The following is a 20,434-nucleotide window of genomic DNA, read 5'->3' on the forward strand; positions in this document are numbered from 1 at the left end:
TTCTGGGACCCCTATAATTCGAATGTTGGTGCATTTAATGTTGTCCCAGAGGTCTTTGAGACTGTCCTCCATTCTTTTCATTCTTTTTTCTTTATTCTGCTCTGTGGCAGTTATTTTCACCATTCTATCTTCCAGCTCACTTATCCATTCTTCTGCCTCAGTTATTCTGCTATTGATTCCTTCTACAATATTTTTAATTTCAGTTATTTTGTTTTCATTACTGTTTGTTTGCTCTTTACTTCTTCTAGGTCCTTGTTAAACGTTTCTTATATTTTCTTTATTCTATTTCCCCGATTTTGGGTCATTTTTACTATCATTACTCTGAATTCTTTTTCAGGTAGTTTGCCTATTTCCTCGATTTCTCTGTTGAATCTGAATGAGAGCTTTGCTGAGTACAGTTATCTCGGTTGTAGTTTTTTCCCTTTCATCACTTTAAATATATCTGGACACTCCCTTCTGGCCTGTAGAGTTTCTACTGAAAGATCAGCTGTTAACCTTATGAGGATTCCCTTGTATACCTTTATTTCTGATCTGATCTTTATGATTTCTTTCCTTCTGCAAATTTTGGTTGATATTTTTTTTTGTTCTTCTCTAATTGCTTCAGGTGTCAGGTTAGGTTCTTTATTTGAGATTTTTCTTGTTTCTTAAGGTAGGATTTTATTGCTATACACTTCCCTTTTAGAACTGCTTTTGTGTATCCTATAGGTTTTGGTTCATCATGTTTTCATTGTCATTTGTTTCTAGGTATTTTTAAATTTCTTCAGTGATCTCCTGGTTGTTCAGTGGCATATTGTTTAGCCTCTGTGTGTTTGTATCTTTTACAGTTTTATTCCTGTAATTGACATCTAGTCTCATAGTGTTGTGGTTTGAAAAGATGCTTGATACAATTTCAATTTTCTTAAATTCACTGAGGCTTGATTTTTGACCCAAGATGTGATCTATCCCGGAGAATGTTCTGTGTGCACTTGGGAAGAGAGTGTATTCTGTTGTTTTTGGATGGAATGTCCTATAAATGTCAATTAAGTCCATCTGCTCTAATGTGTCATTTATAGCTTGTGTTTCCTTATTTATTTTCATTTTGGATGATCCGTACATTGGTGAAAGTGGGGTGTTAAAGTCATCTACTATTATTGTGTTACTGTTGATATCCCCTTTTATGGCTTTTAGCATTTGCCTTATGTACTGAGGAGCTCCTATGTTGGGTGCACATATATTTACAATTGTTATATCTTCCTCTTGGATTGATCCCTTGATCATCATATAGTGTCCTCCCTTGTCTTTTGTAATTGTCTTTATTTTAAATTCTATTTTGTCTGAAATGAGAATTGCTATGCCAGCTTTCTTTTGATTTCCATTTGCATGGAATATCATTTTCCATCCCCTCACTTTCAGTCTATATGTGTCCCTAAGTCTGAAGTTGGTCTCTTCTAGACAGCATATATATGGGTCTTGTTTTTGTATCCATTCAGCCAGTCTTTGTCTTCTGGTTGGGGTATTTAATCCATTTACATTTAAGGTAATTATCGATATGTATGTTCCTATTACCATTTTCTTAATTGTTTTGAGTTTTTTTTTTCAGGTCTTTTCCTTCTCTTGTGTTTTCTGCCTAGAGAAGTCCCTTCAGCATTTGCTGTAAGCTGGTTTGGTGGTGCTGAATTCTGTTAACTTTTGCTTGTCTGTAAAGGTTTTGATTTCTCTGTTGAATCTGAATGAGAGCTTTGCTGAGTACAGTTATCTCGGTTGTAGTTTTTTCCCTTTCATCACTTTAAATATATCTGGACACTCCCTTCTGGCCTGTAGAGTTTCTACTGAAAGATCAGCTGTTAACCTTATGAGGATTCCCTTGTATGTTATTTGTTGCTTTTCCCTTGCTGATTCTTCTGCCTCAGTTATTCTGCTATTGATTCCTTCTACAATATTTTTAATTTCAGTTATTTTGTTTTCATTACTGTTTGTTTGCTCTTTACTTCTTCTAGGTCCTTGTTAAACGTTTCTTATATTTTCTTTATTCTATTTCCCCGATTTTGGGTCATTTTTACTATCATTACTCTGAATTCTTTTTCAGGTAGTTTGCCTATTTCCTCTTCATGTATCTGGTCTTGTGAGTTTTATCTTGCTCTTTTTTCTGTAAGATATTTCTCTATCTTCTCATTTTGTCTAATTTACAGTATTTGCAGTCTCCTTCCCTAGGCTGCAGGGTCGTAGTTCCTCTTGCTTCTGTTCTGTGCCCCCAGTGGTGGGGTTTGTCCAGTGTCTTGTATAGGCTTCCTGATGAGAGGGACTAGTTCCTACGTTCTGGTGTGTGGAGTTGAGTCTTTTCCCTCTGATGAGCAGAGCCATGTCAGGTGGTGTGTTTTGGGGTGTCTGTGAGCTTAGTATGACTTTAGGTAGTCTGAGTTCTGATGGGTGGGTTTGTGTTCCTATCTTGTTTATTGTTTGGTGTGAGGCGTCCAGCACTGGGAGCTTCTGGCAGTTGAGTGGAGCCAGCTCTTGGATTTAGATAGAGGCCTCAGTGAGAATTCTCAGTGATTAACCTTCCCTCTGCCTGGGAAATCTCTAGTGGTCCAGCAACCTGGACTTAGTGATCCCACTCCAGAGGCTCAGGCCCAACTTCTGGTCGAGGGACCAAGACCCCAGAAGTCACTCATCCTGACAATAAAAGGAATTAAAAAAAAAAGACTAACAAAACCCCAGACAAATGGTAAAAACTAAAATCAAACAAAGAGAAACAGAAAAAAGGAAACACACACACACACACACACACACACACAAAAGAAACAAAAACAGAACCAAATAAATAAAAAAGCAACGGAACAACCAGACAAATAAAAGAACCCAAGTACGAAATCAAACAATTAAGAAGAAAGCTGACAAGAGCCCCAAACTGAAAAACAAAACCAAAGCAGAGTGCCAACTGAAGAATGAAGAAACAAAACAAACCAACAAAAATGATATAAAAAAAGAAAAAGAGAAAGGGGAAAGAAGACAGAACAACAGAAAAGCAATGTAGAAACAAACAAACAAATATATATATTACAAAAAAAGACAAAGAAAACCCCAGAGAAATGGTAAAAACAAAATCAAACAAACAAACACAGAAACAAGGAAACACTCACACACGTAAAAGAAACAAAAATGAGCCAAGTAAAACAAAGAGCAAGAGAACAACCAGACAAATAGAAGAACTCAAAAACGAAATCAAACAATTAGGATTAAAACTAACAAAAACACGTAACCTAAAAACAAAACCAAAGCAGTGTGCCAACTGAAGAATAAAGCAAAGAAACAGAACAAACCAATAAAGATGATTTTAAAAATAGTAATAATAAAATAAAATAAAATAAAATAAAAAGGGAAAAAACACAGGACCACCAAAAAGCAAAGTAGAAATGGAAATATACCAAAAATAAAAATATATTAAAGCAAGAGAGGAAGAAAAAATAAGGGAAAAGAACACAGAACAACAGAGAAGCAGAGTAAAAATAGAAATGTATTTAAAAAGAAATAAAAAATAAAAATATGTTATAAAACACAGGGATCCCAAAAGACTAAAAAACAAACAAAACAAAAAAACCAAAAGACTAAAACAACAAACAAACAAAAAAAGAAAGAAAAAGAAGCCAAAAAAAAGGACCAACAACAGAATGAATCAAAACATAATAGAATTAATAGTAATAATTATGTTTCCCTGCAGTCTCCGCTGTAAGTGTCCTTGCACACACCATGAGCCACAGCCCACCTCCGCCTCCCCAAGAGCCTCTCCTCTGCCTCTGGGCTGGTCTCTAGACCTGCTGTGGGCCCTGTGGGGACCACTCAGACTCTTATCTGGCCTAATTCTTGTTTGTGCTGCCCCCAAAGTCCACAGTTACCAGAGCTAGACTGTTTTCATTTGTGGGAACACTCATTGTCTATTCAGGTATTCCACAGATGCAGAGTCTACCTAGCTGATAGCAGGGATTTAATCTGCAGCTTGTACATCTTATGGAAAGAGTTTTAAGCTTCTTCCTTAGTCATCCCTGGGGTTCAGCTTTGGTTTTATCCCCACCTCTGCATGTGGTCCTGTATCTGGTCTTGTGAGTTTTATCTTGCTCTTTTTTCTGTAAGATATTTCTCTATCTTCTCATTTTGTCTAATTTACAGTATTTGCAGTCTCCTTCCCTAGGCTGCAGGGTCGTAGTTCCTCTTGCTTCTGTTCTGTGCCCCCAGTGGTGGGGTTTGTCCAGTGTCTTGTATAGGCTTCCTGATGAGAGGGACTAGTTCCTACGTTCTGGTGTGTGGAGTTGAGTCTTTTCCCTCTGATGAGCAGAGCCATGTCAGGTGGTGTGTTTTGGGGTGTCTGTGAGCTTAGTATGACTTTAGGTAGTCTGAGTTCTGATGGGTGGGTTTGTGTTCCTATCTTGTTTATTGTTTGGTGTGAGGCGTCCAGCACTGGGAGCTTCTGGCAGTTGAGTGGAGCCAGCTCTTGGATTTAGATAGAGGCCTCAGTGAGAATTCTCAGTGATTAACCTTCCCTCTGCCTGGGAAATCTCTAGTGGTCCAGCAACCTGGACTTAGTGATCCCACTCCAGAGGCTCAGGCCCAACTTCTGGTCGAGGGACCAAGACCCCAGAAGTCACTCATCCTGACAATAAAAGGAATTAAAAAAAAAAGACTAACAAAACCCCAGACAAATGGTAAAAACTAAAATCAAACAAAGAGAAACAGAAAAAAGGAAACACACACACACACACACACACACACACACAAAAGAAACAAAAACAGAACCAAATAAATAAAAAAGCAACGGAACAACCAGACAAATAAAAGAACCCAAGTACGAAATCAAACAATTAAGAAGAAAGCTGACAAGAGCCCCAAACTGAAAAACAAAACCAAAGCAGAGTGCCAACTGAAGAATGAAGAAACAAAACAAACCAACAAAAATGATATAAAAAAAGAAAAAGAGAAAGGGGAAAGAAGACAGAACAACAGAAAAGCAATGTAGAAACAAACAAACAAATATATATATTACAAAAAAAGACAAAGAAAACCCCAGAGAAATGGTAAAAACAAAATCAAACAAACAAACACAGAAACAAGGAAACACTCACACACGTAAAAGAAACAAAAATGAGCCAAGTAAAACAAAGAGCAAGAGAACAACCAGACAAATAGAAGAACTCAAAAACGAAATCAAACAATTAGGATTAAGACTAACAAAGATGATTTTAAAAATAGTAATAATAAAATAAAATAAAATAAAATAAAAAGGGAAAAAACACAGGACCACCAAAAAGCAAAGTAGAAATGGAAATATACCAAAAATAAAAATATATTAAAGCAAGAGAGGAAGAAAAAATAAGGGAAAAGAACACAGAACAACAGAGAAGCAGAGTAAAAATAGAAATGTATTTAAAAAGAAATAAAAAATAAAAATATGTTATAAAACACAGGGATCCCAAAAGACTAAAAAACAAACAAAACAAAAAAACCAAAAGACTAAAACAACAAACAAACAAAAAAAGAAAGAAAAAGAAGCCAAAAAAAAGGACCAACAACAGAATGAATCAAAACATAATAGAATTAATAGTAATAATTATGTTTCCCTGCAGTCTCCGCTGTAAGTGTCCTTGCACACACCATGAGCCACAGCCCACCTCCGCCTCCCCAAGAGCCTCTCCTCTGCCTCTGGGCTGGTCTCTAGACCTGCTGTGGGCCCTGTGGGGACCACTCAGACTCTTATCTGGCCTAATTCTTGTTTGTGCTGCCCCCAAAGTCCACAGTTACCAGAGCTAGACTGTTTTCATTTGTGGGAACACTCATTGTCTATTCAGGTATTCCACAGATGCAGAGTCTACCTAGCTGATAGCAGGGATTTAATCTGCAGCTTGTACATCTTATGGAAAGAGTTTTAAGCTTCTTCCTTAGTCATCCCTGGGGTTCAGCTTTGGTTTTATCCCCACCTCTGCATGTGGTCCACCCACAGGAGTATGGTCCTGAGGCTGCCTTGGAGCTCTTGGGTCAGTCCCTGTTAGGACAGTGTGCAGATGTGGTATGATTGCTTACATCATGGAGCCCTGGTGGTGCCAAATGCACAGGGAAGCCAGCAGTCATGGGTGCAAGAGATATGGCCCTACTTTTGGCCTTTTCTGGTACCTGGCATAAGGCACGTGAGGGCCAGCCCTGGCCAGGGTTTTTCTGGCACCTGGCAGCAGGAGTGTGAGGGTCAGCCCTGAGAGGGCTTTTTTTTTGTTTTAATTGCCCTGCAGCTGGCACATGAGGGCCAGCTCTGAGGGGGCTTTTTTTATTGCTTGGCAGCTGGTTCACAAGAGACAGCCCTCAGTGTGCTTCTTCTATTGTCATAGGCAGATACCAGTGTGTTGGGAGAGAGGTTACAATAGTGGCTCTTTCCCCTGCGTGACTCAGCATAGCGCCCTGCTTCCATGGCAGTCCAGTCTTCCTCCATAGGCATTCCCTGCTGAGGATTTCCTCCCTCCCCTCCCCTCAGTCCATCTACCCACAGCCAACAGCAGTTGTCACTCCAGGCCTGTTCTCCAATCCCTACACTCCAGCTCCCAGTCCCCTTGCACATCTGTGAAGCATGTCCCAGTCTGGGCCATGTAGGGCCGTGGTACAGACCATCTGTGTACTTCTCATTCTGTCCCATCTCCCAGAGATTGGCAGCTTCACCCTCTTCCAACAGCCTCAAATGCTTCCCTTCTGTCCCAATTGATTTCCCCATCGGAGATGGGATTTCCCTGAATTTGGGAATATCTCCTCTTCTTCAGCTCCCTCACCCCAGTGTGCAGGTCCCCTCCCACTTCCTCTCCTCCTCTTTCTCCCTTCTTTTTTTCCATCCTACCCAGTTATGCAGGGATCTTTATAGTTCTTTTCAGTGTCCAAGGTCTTCTGCTAGTTTTCAGCGGGTGTTCTGTGAGAGTTGTTGCATCTATAGGTGTATTCCTGATGTATCCATGGAGAGAGGTGAACTCCACGTCCACCTACTCCTCTGCCATCTTGAATCTCCTGGGTTTTTTGTTGTTGTCCTTCTTCTTTCCCTAGTTGCTTTAGGTATAAGGTTAGACTGTTTGAGATTTTTCTTGCTGCTTGAGGTGGGATTGTATTGCTATATACTTCCTTTTTAGAACTGCTTTTGCTGCATCACATAGATGTTGGGTCATTGTGTTTTTATTGTCATTTGTTTCTAGGTATTTTTTGATTTCTTCTTTGAGTTCTTCAGTTCCCCACCAGGGGTGCTTGTTCCTTCCTATTTCCCCCCTTTTTTTTTCTTTCTTCCATCCTACCCAGTTGTGTGGGGATTTTCTTGTCCTTATAAGTGTCTGAGGTCTTCTGATAGTGTTCAGCAAGTGTTCTGTGAGAACTGTTCCATTTGTACATGTATTCTTTTTTTCTTTTTTTTTTTTTGTGGTACGTGGGCCTCTCACTGTTGTGGCCTCTCCCGTTGCGGAACACAGGTTCCAGACGCGCAGGCTCAGCAGCCATGGCTCATGGGCCTAGCCGCTCCATGGCATGTGGGATCCTCCCGGACCGGGGCACGAACCCATGTCCCCTGCATCGGCAGGTGGACTCTCAACCACTGCGCCACCAGGGAAGCCCCTGTGCATGTATTCTTGATGTACTTGTGAGGAGAGGTGAATTCTGTTTCCTCCTATTCCACCATCTTGACTCCTCCCCAGTTGTTTGATTCTTTGTTGTTGAATTGTGTGAGTTCTTTACATATTTTGGATATTAACCTCGTATGGGTTATATCATTTACAAATATTTTTTCCCATTCAGTAGCCTGTCTTCATTTTATTAATGGTTTCCTTTGCTGTGCAGAAGTGTTTTAGTTTGATGTAGTCCCAGTTGCTTATTTTTGTTTTGCTTCCCTTGACTGAGGCGACATATCTAGAAAGATATTACTAAGACCAATGTCAAAGAGTGTACTGCCTGTGTTTTCCTTTAGGATTTTTATGGTCTCAGGTCTTACATTCAAGTCTTTAATCCATTTTGAGTTAACTTCTGTGTATGGTGTGAGATCGTGGTCTAGTTACATTTGTTTTCAGGTAGCTGTCCCCATTTTCCCAACACTATTTATTGAAGAGATTGTCCTTTCTCCGTGTATGTCCTTTGCTCCTTTGTCATAAATTAATGTCCATATATGTGTGTGTTTTTTTCTGGGCTCTCAATTCTGTTCCATTTATCTATGTGTCTGTTTTTGTGTCAATACAGTGCTGTTTTGGTTACTATGGCTTTGTAATATAGTTTGAAATCAGGGACTGTGATACCTCCAGATTTGTTCTTTTTTCTCAGGATTGTTCAGGCTGTTTTGGGTCTTTTGTGATTCTGTACAAATTTTATATTCTAATTCTGTGAAAAACCTCCTTGGTATTTTGATAGGGTTTTCATTGAGCCTGTAGATTGCTTTGGGTAGTATGGTCATTTTAACAATATTAGTTCTTCCAATACAAGAGCACAGGATATCTCTCCATGTATTTGTGTTGTCTTCAATTTCTTTTACCCGTACATAGAATATAAAAAAACTAATAAAGAAACAAAAATAAATGAACAAATCAAACCAAACAAAAACGAATGCATAGATACAGAGAACAGAGTAGTGGTTACCAGAGGGGCAGGGGTGGGGATGATGAAATGGATAAAGGGGATCAACTGTATTTGATGGGTAAAAAATGAATTTTGGGTGGTGGTTGTAGGCTATAGAGAAATAGAAACATTATGTACACATGAAACTTATATAATGTTATCAGTCAGTGTTACCTCAATAACAACAACAACAAAGAACCTCTATAATGGCTGAAAAGAATTTCAAACAAAAATGAATAATTTCACCTTTTAAACTCTGAATACTGGGCAGTGGATCACTGGCTGCGGAGAACCTGGTTTTCTGGGCTGGGTTTTAGATGTCAGCTTTCATGCATGTTTTCTTTCTGGCCAATTTAGTAGAGAGTGAGGAAAGAAGATGAGAATTTCTATCTAGGGGGATGTAGATTTCTTGAGAATAGAATGTGAAACTTTTGCCTTTTAAGATTTTCTTGCATGTAGTAGTTAATCAGTAACACTTGAGTGAATAAAATCACATCACTTAATTAGTGTGTTAGGACTTTTAGGAAAACACCAAAGAGGGGAAGACATACCTATTAAATATCATTTTAATTAAGTAAAAGCAACATACCTAAACAGCTAGGCTCCTTCCGCAAGAATTGGCCTTGTAGACTGGTTTCCTACTTGCATAGATATTTCATGGCAGAACTGAGTTGCTCTGAGATTTGAGCAACCCCCCTGTGTAGTCTCTAAATGAGGAGGGGTTTCACCCCTTTAGACTTGGCTGGAGAGCTGTTCAGGTTGCTGGGCTGGAGACACATGTGCCTGAGGCCCATTTTCCAAGGAGCACATAGAGGCCTGCAGTCTGAGTGCCTGCATTGCTCTGTGCACTGTGTGGTGGCATTGCAGTGTTGCTGTTGCCTGGCTTTTCTTCGTGATTGAATGAGCAGATGTCCTGAGGTTCAGTGACCTGCTGTGGGTGCTGAGGCCGTAAGTCTGCATGTCACATCTCCTCATCTGCCACATGAAGCTGGTGACACCTGTTAGGAGAGGCTCTGGGAGAATTCCAAGTAAGGTGATAGGGTATAAGAGCCACTAAGAACAATGTCTGTGAAAAACCATTTTTTTCACTTGTAAAATATACATAATATAAATTTTACCATCTTAACTGCTTTTAGATTACAGTTCAGTGACATTAGGTACATTCACACTGTTGTGAATCCATCACCAGTATCCATCTCTATAACTTTTTCTTTTTCTCAAACTGTACCTAAATAACATCTCCTTATTCCCCCCCTCCCCTCCTCCTAGTCCCTGGCAACCACCATTCTACTTTCTGTCTGTATGAACTTGACTACTTTAGGGACCTCATATAAGCAGAATCATTCAATATTTGTCCTTTTGTGCCTGGCTTATGTTACTTAGTGTAGTGTCTTCAAGGTTCACTTGTGTCATAGCAAGTGTTAAAAGTACTTTCTTTTTAAAGACTGAATACTATTCCATTGTATGGATAGACCACAGTTTGTTTATCTAGTCATCTGTTGATGGCCATTTGGATTATTTCCTTTTGGCTATTGTGAATAATACTACTATGCAATGGGTATATAAATATCTGCTTGAGTCCCTGGTTTCACTTCTTCTGGATAATTGCTCAGAAGTGGAATTGCCAGATCAAATGGTAATTCTATGTTTAAATTTTTTAGGAACTGTAATACTGTTTTCCACAGTGGCTGTACCATTTTACGTTCCCATCAGCAATGCGTGAGGATTCCAATTTCTTCACATCCTCACCCAAACTTATTTTCTGTTTTTCTTGTTATTTTTTACAACAATTATCCTATTGGGTGTGAGGTAGTATCCCACTGCAGTTTTGATTTACATTTCCCCAATGATTAGTAATGCTGAGCATATTTTCATGTGCTTTTTGGCCATTTGTATATCTTCTTCGGTGAAATGTCTATTTATGCCTGGTACTTTTTATGTTCAACAAATATGTATTATTACCATTAGAAAGTTTCCTCAGTGAGGAAAAATAAGATGAATAAATAAGAATTGAAACCAAGTAGAAAGTGACACACATGCCCAGTTTTTACTTCCTCTTGGTTTAACATGCCGCCCATTCCCTGGGGATTCTGAAGCAGGTGACCTTTGACTTGGGAGAACTTGGCTTGCACATGCCTCTGTTAGAACCTTTGTAATGGTGACAAGTATGGCCTACGGTGCAGATGTCAGAGTCAGTGGATCCCCAGCAAAGACACAAATGTGTTCAGAGTTAAACATTTCAGAAGGAGCTGGATGGAAAAATCTCTGCCCAGTGTTTGCCAATTTGCTCCCTTATTTTGGAGGCACCGGTAAACACCCAGCTAGCAAAGAGAAGACTTACAACAATGATCCTGTTTTGAATGGAAGTTCAATATAAGAGGTTTCCCAGGAAGAAGACGTGGCCTCTTGAGTCCAGTTTCCCCAAGCTTGTTATGAGAAACTCCAGCCAGTGCAGTGTAGGCGGAAACCCCTGTGCCCCCAAAAGATGGTGATGTTACACATATTGAATATTTGGTCATAAAGCCTTTATACATTTTTGCAAAACATATGTCTGTGCCTTATTTTTCCCAATAATCTGTTTTGTAATCAATTCTGATATTTTTATAAGGATGATATTGATTTCTGGGACCCAGACCTCTAACGGATGCTATTACACCTAAATGAAACAAGATCTACCTTAAAATGTCCAGGCTTGCAGCTCTCTCCAGGAACAAATGAAACTGTCAGGTGAGTAGCCTGTGCCAGCCTCAGAAGTCACTCTGGGAATTGGGTGAAATGAATGTGGAAACAGTGAACCAGAGGACTCGTTGTGACAGCTCTGACTTTCCCAGCCTTGGATGTGGGTCACAGATGAGCTGGTCAATGCCATGCTGAGTAATGCAGCATAGAAACCTTTTCTGCTTTTTTGTCCCTTGTGTCCGCTTAAAATTCTCCTACATTGAAGCACTTCAGAGTATAATTGCATAATTATGCATATGCATAATTGCTAACTCGTCTGTTTAATAATAATTTGTAAACATATACTTCACAGTGTTAGGAGAAGGGTAGTTAGGGAAGTTTTATTTTATTATTTATTATTTTATTATATTATAAAATTAACATAATTTTAGCTTATTTCTTTTGTATCAAATACCTTCAACTAGAGTGTTTATGCTCCTTTTTCATCTGCATGTAGACTTCCATGTTATACATGATGCAGAGGAAGGTGTTAGGAGCAGCATTTCACACCAGCAGAAGGTAAAGGTAGCTCCGGATGAGGAGCCTGACCCTGATCTGGCTGGCGCTGCTCAGGGACACCCTTGGCCTTGGGGCTTTGTGTCCCAGGAATGCAGGCACCAAGCTGCTTGCGTTCTGCACTGCTGCAAGTAGGCCATCATTTGGAACAGTGCTTTCTCTACTTTGGACACAGTGACAGCCTTCAAATCTGACACTGCAGCTGCTAGAGTTGGTGCATTAATCCCTGTCTGAGTGGCCAAGTACTGGACCCTGTGGAGGAGAACCATGGGCTCAATTCCTAAATCAATATCTCATGTCTATTTTCAAAAAACCTATCAGGTTTTGGTGAAATTAATGCCTGCATGAGTGAGTGAGCACCATGTGTTCATGGCCGAGGAACCTCTGAGGTGGCACAAATTCCACCTCACTGGGCAATGGCCTTGAAGCACTCGGGGCACTGGAAGCTAAAAGGGCATTTGCTGTCTGCCAGGCACAGTGCCAAGCATTCCACATGCATTGTTTCATAAGCCTTGAGTGAATATCACGAGTTGGCTCTCTTGGCATCCTGTCCTGCAGAGCCTGGAAAGCTAGACCCTACCTTTGCCATACTGTACTGCAGATAGAATTCTGAATGTGATTTATTACTCCAGTCAGAAGTCCTTGCACAGATTTGGAAGGCAAAGATGTGGGTGCTGGTGGCTTTGTCATCAGCCGCCTTCCAGTTCCTGGTCACTAGTCGGTGTCCAGAGGCAAGGCCGAGGGTGTGCATCAGGCTTGGGTTTTGCATATGTGGACTAGCAGGTATAGTGCAGCTGTGTCACAGTACAGTGGCTTCCTCATCCTGTGTCACGGTGAACATCATGCCCCCCAAAGGCAGCAGCTCCAATGAGTGGCCAGTTCTCCAGTTCTGGGTGTCAATCCCAGGGGCCAAGTCTAGAGCCAGCCTGTCTGACTCTGCCAATATTTTTGTAAGCATCTACCTCTCTGTGTGGAATTCCTTGCTTCTTTAGACAGTTAAAATATTTTTTTCTGCAACTGAACTGACTGATAAAGATAGGATTTATTATTTTGATTCAAAAAAGAAGTAATTGGGGTTCAGTAAGGTTAAGAATAAACAGTGAAAAAAAAAAGAATAAACAATGGATGAGTGTCAGAGATTAAATTTAAATCTATGCCTGTTATCTCCAAAGGGAACACATTTACATTGTGCCTTTAGATTTGTTTCCAAAGTGGGTCCGAACCAATAAATATTAAATAAGCAGAAGTTACTCTTCTTACAATGATGCAGAATATGTCTTGGAAACCCTGTCTTCCCCCAACGTGTAAGGTACAGGATAAAGCTTATCAAACACCCTTTAAATTCCATGTTTTTCCTTTAGAAAAAAAGAAAAAGAAACCAAAGCAAAAATGTGAGGCAATTTACAGGGAACTGAAAAGAAGGAAATAATAAACACGGAATGTGAGTTATGACTCAGCAGCTCTGCCTTGTGGAAATTTGCTACTGTTGTTTGTAATTCAAGGGCTTTGGTTATAAAGCTGATACCGGGTAAGGAGAAGAGGTCTTTGGGCCCCAGACAGGTGCATATTTGAAACTGAGATTCACACATCAGATGTGAAACATAAAGGTCTTCACCCTCAGTGAAACCCTGCCTACTTCAGTCTGAGCTCTGAATGGAGAAAATGCCTGTCTTAGAACTCATAACATTCTGTCTGCAACTATCATGGATTTGGGGTTCAGATTTGTGTTATTTGAGGAGTACAGTAATTCTCAAGCTGAGAAATTAACATACAAATCATTTTAGGGCACATTTACATGGATTTCTGGCAAGAAGTATATGTAAGCTTTCTTTGGAGGGGCATGTTCTCACATGATTCCCATAGATAAAACACTGTCGCTGATGAACTCACAATATACAGTCAAAAAGCAAAGGAGGAAATAATTCATCATGAATGAAAGTCAAAAGAAGCAATAAACTGGAGGGTTAGACCCTCAGAAATGTCAAGTGAAAAACTATGAAATAAACACTATAAAATATTCTTGAAAAGATTAAAGGCATACAAGATGAAATTGAAAAACATAAAAGAACAAAATACTATGAAAAAGAAAGGCAGATTTTTAAAGTAAAAGAACTTCTAGAAATAAAAAAAAAATTAATACTCAGTGTATGAAACAGCATGTTACACCCAGCTTAAAAATTAATGAATGAAAGAAACATCTAAAAAGTATAGAGCCGAGAGAAAAACAAGAAAGAAATTATGAAACAGAATATGAGTGACATTGATTAGGGAAGACTTTTTAAAAATTTTATTGAAGTATAGTTGATTTACAATGTTGTATTTAAGCATTTTTAACATACATTTAATATGAGTTCCAGGAGAGGAAGCAGAAAAAATGGAGATAATGTTTGAAGAGGTAATAGTTTCAATTCTCCCAGAATTCATTAAAGATATTGCTCCTCAGATTCAGGAAGCATTAGTTCTGAGGAGAACTTATTTATAAAATTGATCACACCAAGATACTGATCACCACAGACAAAGCAGAGAACTGAAGAAAGATTACATTAAAAGAAATGAAATAATTAGACTCAGAGCAAACTTCTCAGCTCTAACTACAGATAGAGCACGGATCAGCAAACTTCAACCCATATAATGTTTCATTGGGACACAGTCCCACTCACTCATGTTAAATGGCTTGCATGTTTGTATGGCTGCTTACCTGCTACAACAGCACAGGTGGGGTCTACATGCAGGACAGGTGGATGGCTTAATAATTCTTACCTTGGGTTTGGTAATAATCTGGGAGACCCTCTTCTTTGTGTTGGGCTTGTTGGACAAAGGGTTAGCAGCTTCAGGGTAATTTAGACTAGGAAGGGAATCCTGGAGTTTCCTTGTCTGTGGAATGAGGGCATGAGAACATCTCACTGATTCTATGTGGGTGTTGATCAAAGGTGTAGAAATCACCCAGCTCAGGCCTGGCCCTCAGGGTCCCCTCACCACAGGAGGGTTTAGAATGATTGATGTAGCAGAAATTCAGCCTCTGTACACAGATACCAAGTTGAACCTTGGACACAGAGTTTGGGTGAAGTAGAAAAGAATAGCTTTATTGCTTTGCCAGGAAAGGGGGCCACAGTGGGTTAATGCACTCAGAACTGTGTGTCCCAACCTGGAGGGGATAGTGAGGAGTTTTATAGTAATGATTCAAAGAGGGTGTGATCATTTCGTGGATAGTCTTTTTTTTTTTGTGGTACGCGGGCCTCTCACTGTTGTGGCCTCTCCCGTTGCGGAGTATAGACTCCAGACGTGCAGGCTCAGCGGCCATGGCTCACGGGCCTAGCCACTCTGCGGCATGTGGGATCTTCCCGGACCAGGGCACGAACCTGTGTCCCTTGCATCGGCAGGCAGACTCTCAACCACTGCGCCACCAGGGAAGCCCCGTGGACAGTCTTTTGATTGCTTGGTGGTGAGGTAATTGGGAGTCACCTTCTGGTTCTAACTGGTCTGGGGTCTACGGGCTTGTGGGCAGCATAGTTAACTTCTTCCACCTGGGGGGGGGGGGGGAGTGGTTTCAGTATCTGCAAAACAACTCAATGATATTGTTATGTGTATACCTTGAGGGGGAACCAGGCCCCTTCCCCAAGGCTGCATTATTTTTTCTTGACTGCTCCTCCCTTGTCTCTGCATTCTCCCCCCTTCCCTGATTAGCATCTGTTTGAACCTGCCCTTTGGAACTCAGGGAAGGTCATGGAGGCTGAATGAAGATTATTTCCTGTAATCAATAAATAGGGGACACAGAAAGGCTTGTGTCCAGGAACCCCATGGGTCCTGCTAAGTTTCATTGATCTTTACAGTGTCATCATAATGAGGGGCTTTCAAAGTCATCTTATGTTGAAAGTTTGGGAAACATTGCATGCTATGTCCCAGAGAGGAATGTTCCGGGGAGAAGTGTGGATTTGGTGTGCAGTGAGACCACACACATCATGTGAGGAACTGCACAAGCAACAAATTTGTCAAACCCAGTGTTCTCCAGGTGCATTTGACAACTACACAGGTACTACTAACATCCTGTGAAAACAGTGTTCTGTGAAAACTTCCCTCAGGAAAGGCTGTTTCAGATCAAACACTTACTCTATGGATGAGAAACCTGAGGCCAACAATGGGGAGGAGTTTTCGAGGTCAACTTGACAACTTGTTTGCTTTTGGTAGCTCTTTCCAGCTCCCGTGCGTGTTCTATTATATCATCACCAGAAAGCTGTATGCTCTTCCTTTGCTACAGTCACCAAGGCGTCTGAAACCCTATGTACTGATGTGAAAAATGCATTTGAATCCAATTTTACACCAAATAATTATTTGGTTCTACATGTACAACAATGTGTTTTTGAAGTCATGGAATTATTTGTTTCACTGAATATTCAATTCAGTGAAAGGGTTTTATTCATCCCTTTAGAAGATAATTACAGAAAACATTATGTCTAACATCAAGATCATGTTCTTTATATAATTCTGGATAGAAATTTCCTTACCTGGCTCTAAAATTAGAACTAGACTTTTTCCCAAACCACAAAACCCAACAAATGTCAAGTGGGCTTTTTACCCTGGAATCTATCCCATGAGCGTGAACTTATTGTGTTATTTTTAATTGCCTTGCAGCGTAGTTTAGTTCACTCTGTCCAAGTGAATCTAATTGTGGGACTTCTGGCTTTTTAGTCAGATCTAAAATCTCCATACAAATAACCCCAAAGCATCATTTCAGGTCAAGGCTTGTGACAGAAGAGGTTTTGCCTTGCAACTTTGCTTATTTCTGCTGTATGGAAGGTCAAATGGTATGACTTTCAGTAAGGTAATTTCGGATCTCCATTTTTCAATTTCAGTGTCATTCAGAAAATTTAATCCTAGGGTCTTCCCCACTGCCTCCCATATTTTCCTTCCATCCTTCTTCCCCACTTCTTCCCACCTTCCTTCCTTCCTTCCTTCTTTCCTTCCTTCCTTCCTTCCTTCCTTCCTTCCTCTCTCTCTCCCCTCCTCCCCTTTCCTTTTTTCTCTCCAATACTTATGCGGTTTCCTCTTAGATTTTTATTAGAGCTGGGAAAGATTTGAGGATTATATGGTTCAACCCCAACCTTTATTTTATATAGAAAGAAATTATGTCAAAGAAGAAGGACCTTTGGTGAACCAAGATTATTGTGAAGTCACAGTCTTGTTCTTTTCTCTTTTATATGTCTCCCTAACCTATATCTGATCTTACTGAAAATGAGGCCAAAAAAATGTGAATTGATGGTTTGAAACAATCTTCAGAGCCTTCCTCAAGAATATAGCGTTCCTTTTTTTCCAAGTGTAAAGTTGTAATAGCTTTGGCCTTCAACGTTCATTTTATTTCATATGTACAAAATATTGAGAGTTAACCATAAAATATGTGTCCCTCTCTTTAATTAATTTATATTTGGTGTGTTCTCTGTTTCAAATTACATTTTAGAAAAATGTTTCTACTTCAGTTTGTGTGCGTGCATGTGCATGCATGTGAGAGACAGAAAGAGAGAGAACGAGAGGAAGAGGGAGAAAGGCCTATCCACATGTAGGTCTTTAATAGTCACAGACTTCATGCAACCTAAATGGAAATCAGGAATTCTAACCCCTTCCCCCATAAAAACGTCCTTCAGTATTTAATGTTGATGATATATAGTCAAAATGAAACCAATGCAACTTTGTGTTCAGTGAGTTTAAGATTTATGTGAACTTAATTCATGTCTGGCAGTGTCTGTACAAGAATCATAGGCTATCAGGATGGACCTAGAGATGCTCATACTAAGTGAAGCAAGTCAGACAGAGAAAGACAAATACCACATGAGATCGCTTATATGTGGAATCTAAAAAAAATGGTCCAAATGAACTTATTTACAAAACAGAAACAGACTCACAAACATAGAAAAAAAAAAACCCATGGTTACCAAAGGGGAAAAGTGGGAGTACGAATAAATTAGGAATTTGGGATTAACAGATACACAAATAGAGGTATGGACGTATGTATCATGATAGCCTGTGGTATGTGCTGTTTGAGGATAAGAATAAAGTTAGTGAGTGTGCTCAGAGGACAGAGCAACTCACTCTGGAAATGTAGAGTTATTTCTGTTGTGAGAGAGACACTTAAATTGGTTTTGTAAGAAACCATAGAAAACAAAGGGGGAAGGACTTTTCAGAGCGTAGGAAGATTCTGGTTCTAAAAGGTTATGGAATGTCAAGAAATCTAACTGCATCACATAATTCTCTTTTCATCCAGGTTTTGCAAAAGTTTTGTGACTCTCAGCCTTGCCTTTCGTCCTGCTCCCAGAGAGACATCCACCTCTCACGCTGCGCTACTCCCAAGTGTATACTGCACATAGTGCCTCCAGTGAGTCCTCATAAATGGACAATGCAGCCAGAATGGATGGATGCCTTGTTCTGTCACTGGATGCTATGCACTTTGGTCAGAAGCTTGGAAAATTGTTTCTTCCTTTGCCTGGTTATAGCCATACTATAAATGACAGATACAATGTGTGGGGAGAGCTACGACCTCAGATGATGAATTAGAATTAATGAGAGCTTAAGAAGGCTGCTAAATATATAAAAAAATCAATTATAACCTCATCTTACAGAAAAACACTATTAGAAAGCAAAATTAAAAATTTTACTATAACATAGTATAGGAGAAGAAATAATTTTCCTCTATCCATCTTAAATTTTCAGCTGGGACTTTGTAACAAAGGACAGATTAACAAGAAAAAAGCACAGAAATTTGGTTAGATAAGTTTTAGATGACACAGGAGCCCTCATAAGGAAATGAAGACCCAAAGAAGTGGCAACATCTGAGGGCTTATGTATTAGGTTGAACAAAGAGGGGCCCCTGTGGGAAAGTAACTAAAACACTTGGAATGATTAAAAGTTTGGTCACAGTTACTCTGACAAGTCTGTTTGTGTACCATTCTCTAGGCCTTAACTTGTCACCTTTGGTGACAAGAATGTTTATTTCCTCCTGGTACAGAAAGGACATTTTTCACATGGGAAGCAGAGGTCAGAGTGCCCCCTCACATTTGTTTTTCAAGTGACTTTAGCTCAAAATAATCCTTATGCCAAAGCAGCATATCTTAGGGTGGCATATTCTGCCACCCTTCAATAAGATTAAAATCTCAAATACCTAATAACCAGTCTAACATAAGATAATGCAAGATATCTACAGAGGAAAGAAAATAACAAGTTGGTTTAATACACTAGAGAAGATCTAATATGCAGAGATATTGCTTGAAAGGTTCAATATGGTAAAGATGTCAATACAAATCTCAGTCAAAACCTGAGTAGGCATCTGGTAGAACTCGATAAATTGTTTCTAAAATTAATTCAAAATGCAAACATCCTAGAACAGCCAAAGACAAACAAGGAGAGAGGAGTTTCTCCCCCTGCTGTCAGCAGTGATCACATGTGATAGCCTGGCTTAAGGTTAAGGACAAATAGACCGGGGGCATAGGAAAAAGCCCAGAAACTTCATGTATTGATACTTGATATGCATCTATTGAAAATATGCATATATTTATCATTCATATATGACAGAATGGCACCAACTAATTGGTGGTATTGGGGCATTTTGTAACCATAAAGAAAAAAATATGAACTATTGCTTATCTCACACTATATAAGGAAATCAATTTGAGAAGTAATGTACATCTAAATGTGAAAAACAAAGCTATAAAGACTTTCAAAGACAGCATAGGAGAAGCTCTTTTCTCCTGTTCATTATACAAAACACATCTTAATAGAACAGAAACAGCAGTAAACAAAAACATTTAAAAATTTGACCACATTAAAATTAAGAACTTCTGTTTAAAAAAATAAACACCATTAAAAGAGTGACAAGGAAAGGAACTGAGGAGAAGAAGATATTTGCAACAAAGGGCTGTTATCCAAACATCTAAAGATCATATTGGGAGACCTTCAAGATGGCAGAGGAGTAAGACGTGGAGATCACCTTCCTCTCCACAAATACATCAAAAATACGTCTACATGTGGAACAACTCCTACAGAACACCTACTGAACACGGGCAGAAGACCTCAGACTTCCCAAAAGTCAAGAAAATCCCCACATACTTGGGTAAGGCAAAAGAAAAAAGAAAAAACAGAGACAAAAGAATAGGGATGGGACCTGCACTTCTGGGAGGGAGCTGTGAAGGAGGAAAAGGTTCCGCAAACTAGGGAGCACCTTTGCTGTCAGGGACTGGGGGTGGGCCAGGGGGTAAGATTCAGAACCACAGAGGAGAGCACAGCAACAGTGGTGCAGAGGGCACAGAGGAGAGATTCCCGCGCACAGGATCAGTGCCGACCAGCACTCACCAACCTGATACACTTTGCTCACACACCAGGGCTGGTGGCGGCTGAGAGCTGAGGCTTGGGCTTTGGCGGTCAGACCAAGGGAGAGGACTGGGGTTGGCTGTGCAAAAAGAGCCTGAAGGGGGCTAGTGTGTCACAGCTAGCTGGGAGGGAGTCCAGGGAAAAGTCTGAACCTACCCGAGAGACAAGAGACCATTGTTTCAGGGTGTGTGAGGAGAGGGTATTCCTGTTCCATGTGCCCACAGAAGGCAGAGCACTGCCTAAGTGAGCTCCAGAGAGGGCATGA

General features: G+C 40.0%; 1 long non-coding RNA gene across 1 annotated transcript in view; it reads left to right on the forward strand.

The window, feature by feature from the left end:
* Window positions 1-18,719, forward strand: part of LOC114487218 (uncharacterized) — a 35,587-nt gene extending 16,868 nt beyond the window's left edge. The window contains exons 2-3 of the long non-coding RNA XR_003682144.2: window positions 11,192-11,310; window positions 18,071-18,719. This is a non-coding gene — a long non-coding RNA (uncharacterized lncRNA). The remainder of the gene's footprint in view (window positions 1-11,191; window positions 11,311-18,070) is intronic.
* The last annotated feature ends 1,715 nt before the right edge of the window (window positions 18,720-20,434 follow it).

This window comes from Physeter macrocephalus, chromosome 11, assembly GCF_002837175.3.
Source record: "Physeter macrocephalus isolate SW-GA chromosome 11, ASM283717v5, whole genome shotgun sequence".
In the NCBI taxonomy this organism is placed as follows: Eukaryota; Metazoa; Chordata; class Mammalia; order Artiodactyla; family Physeteridae; genus Physeter; species Physeter macrocephalus.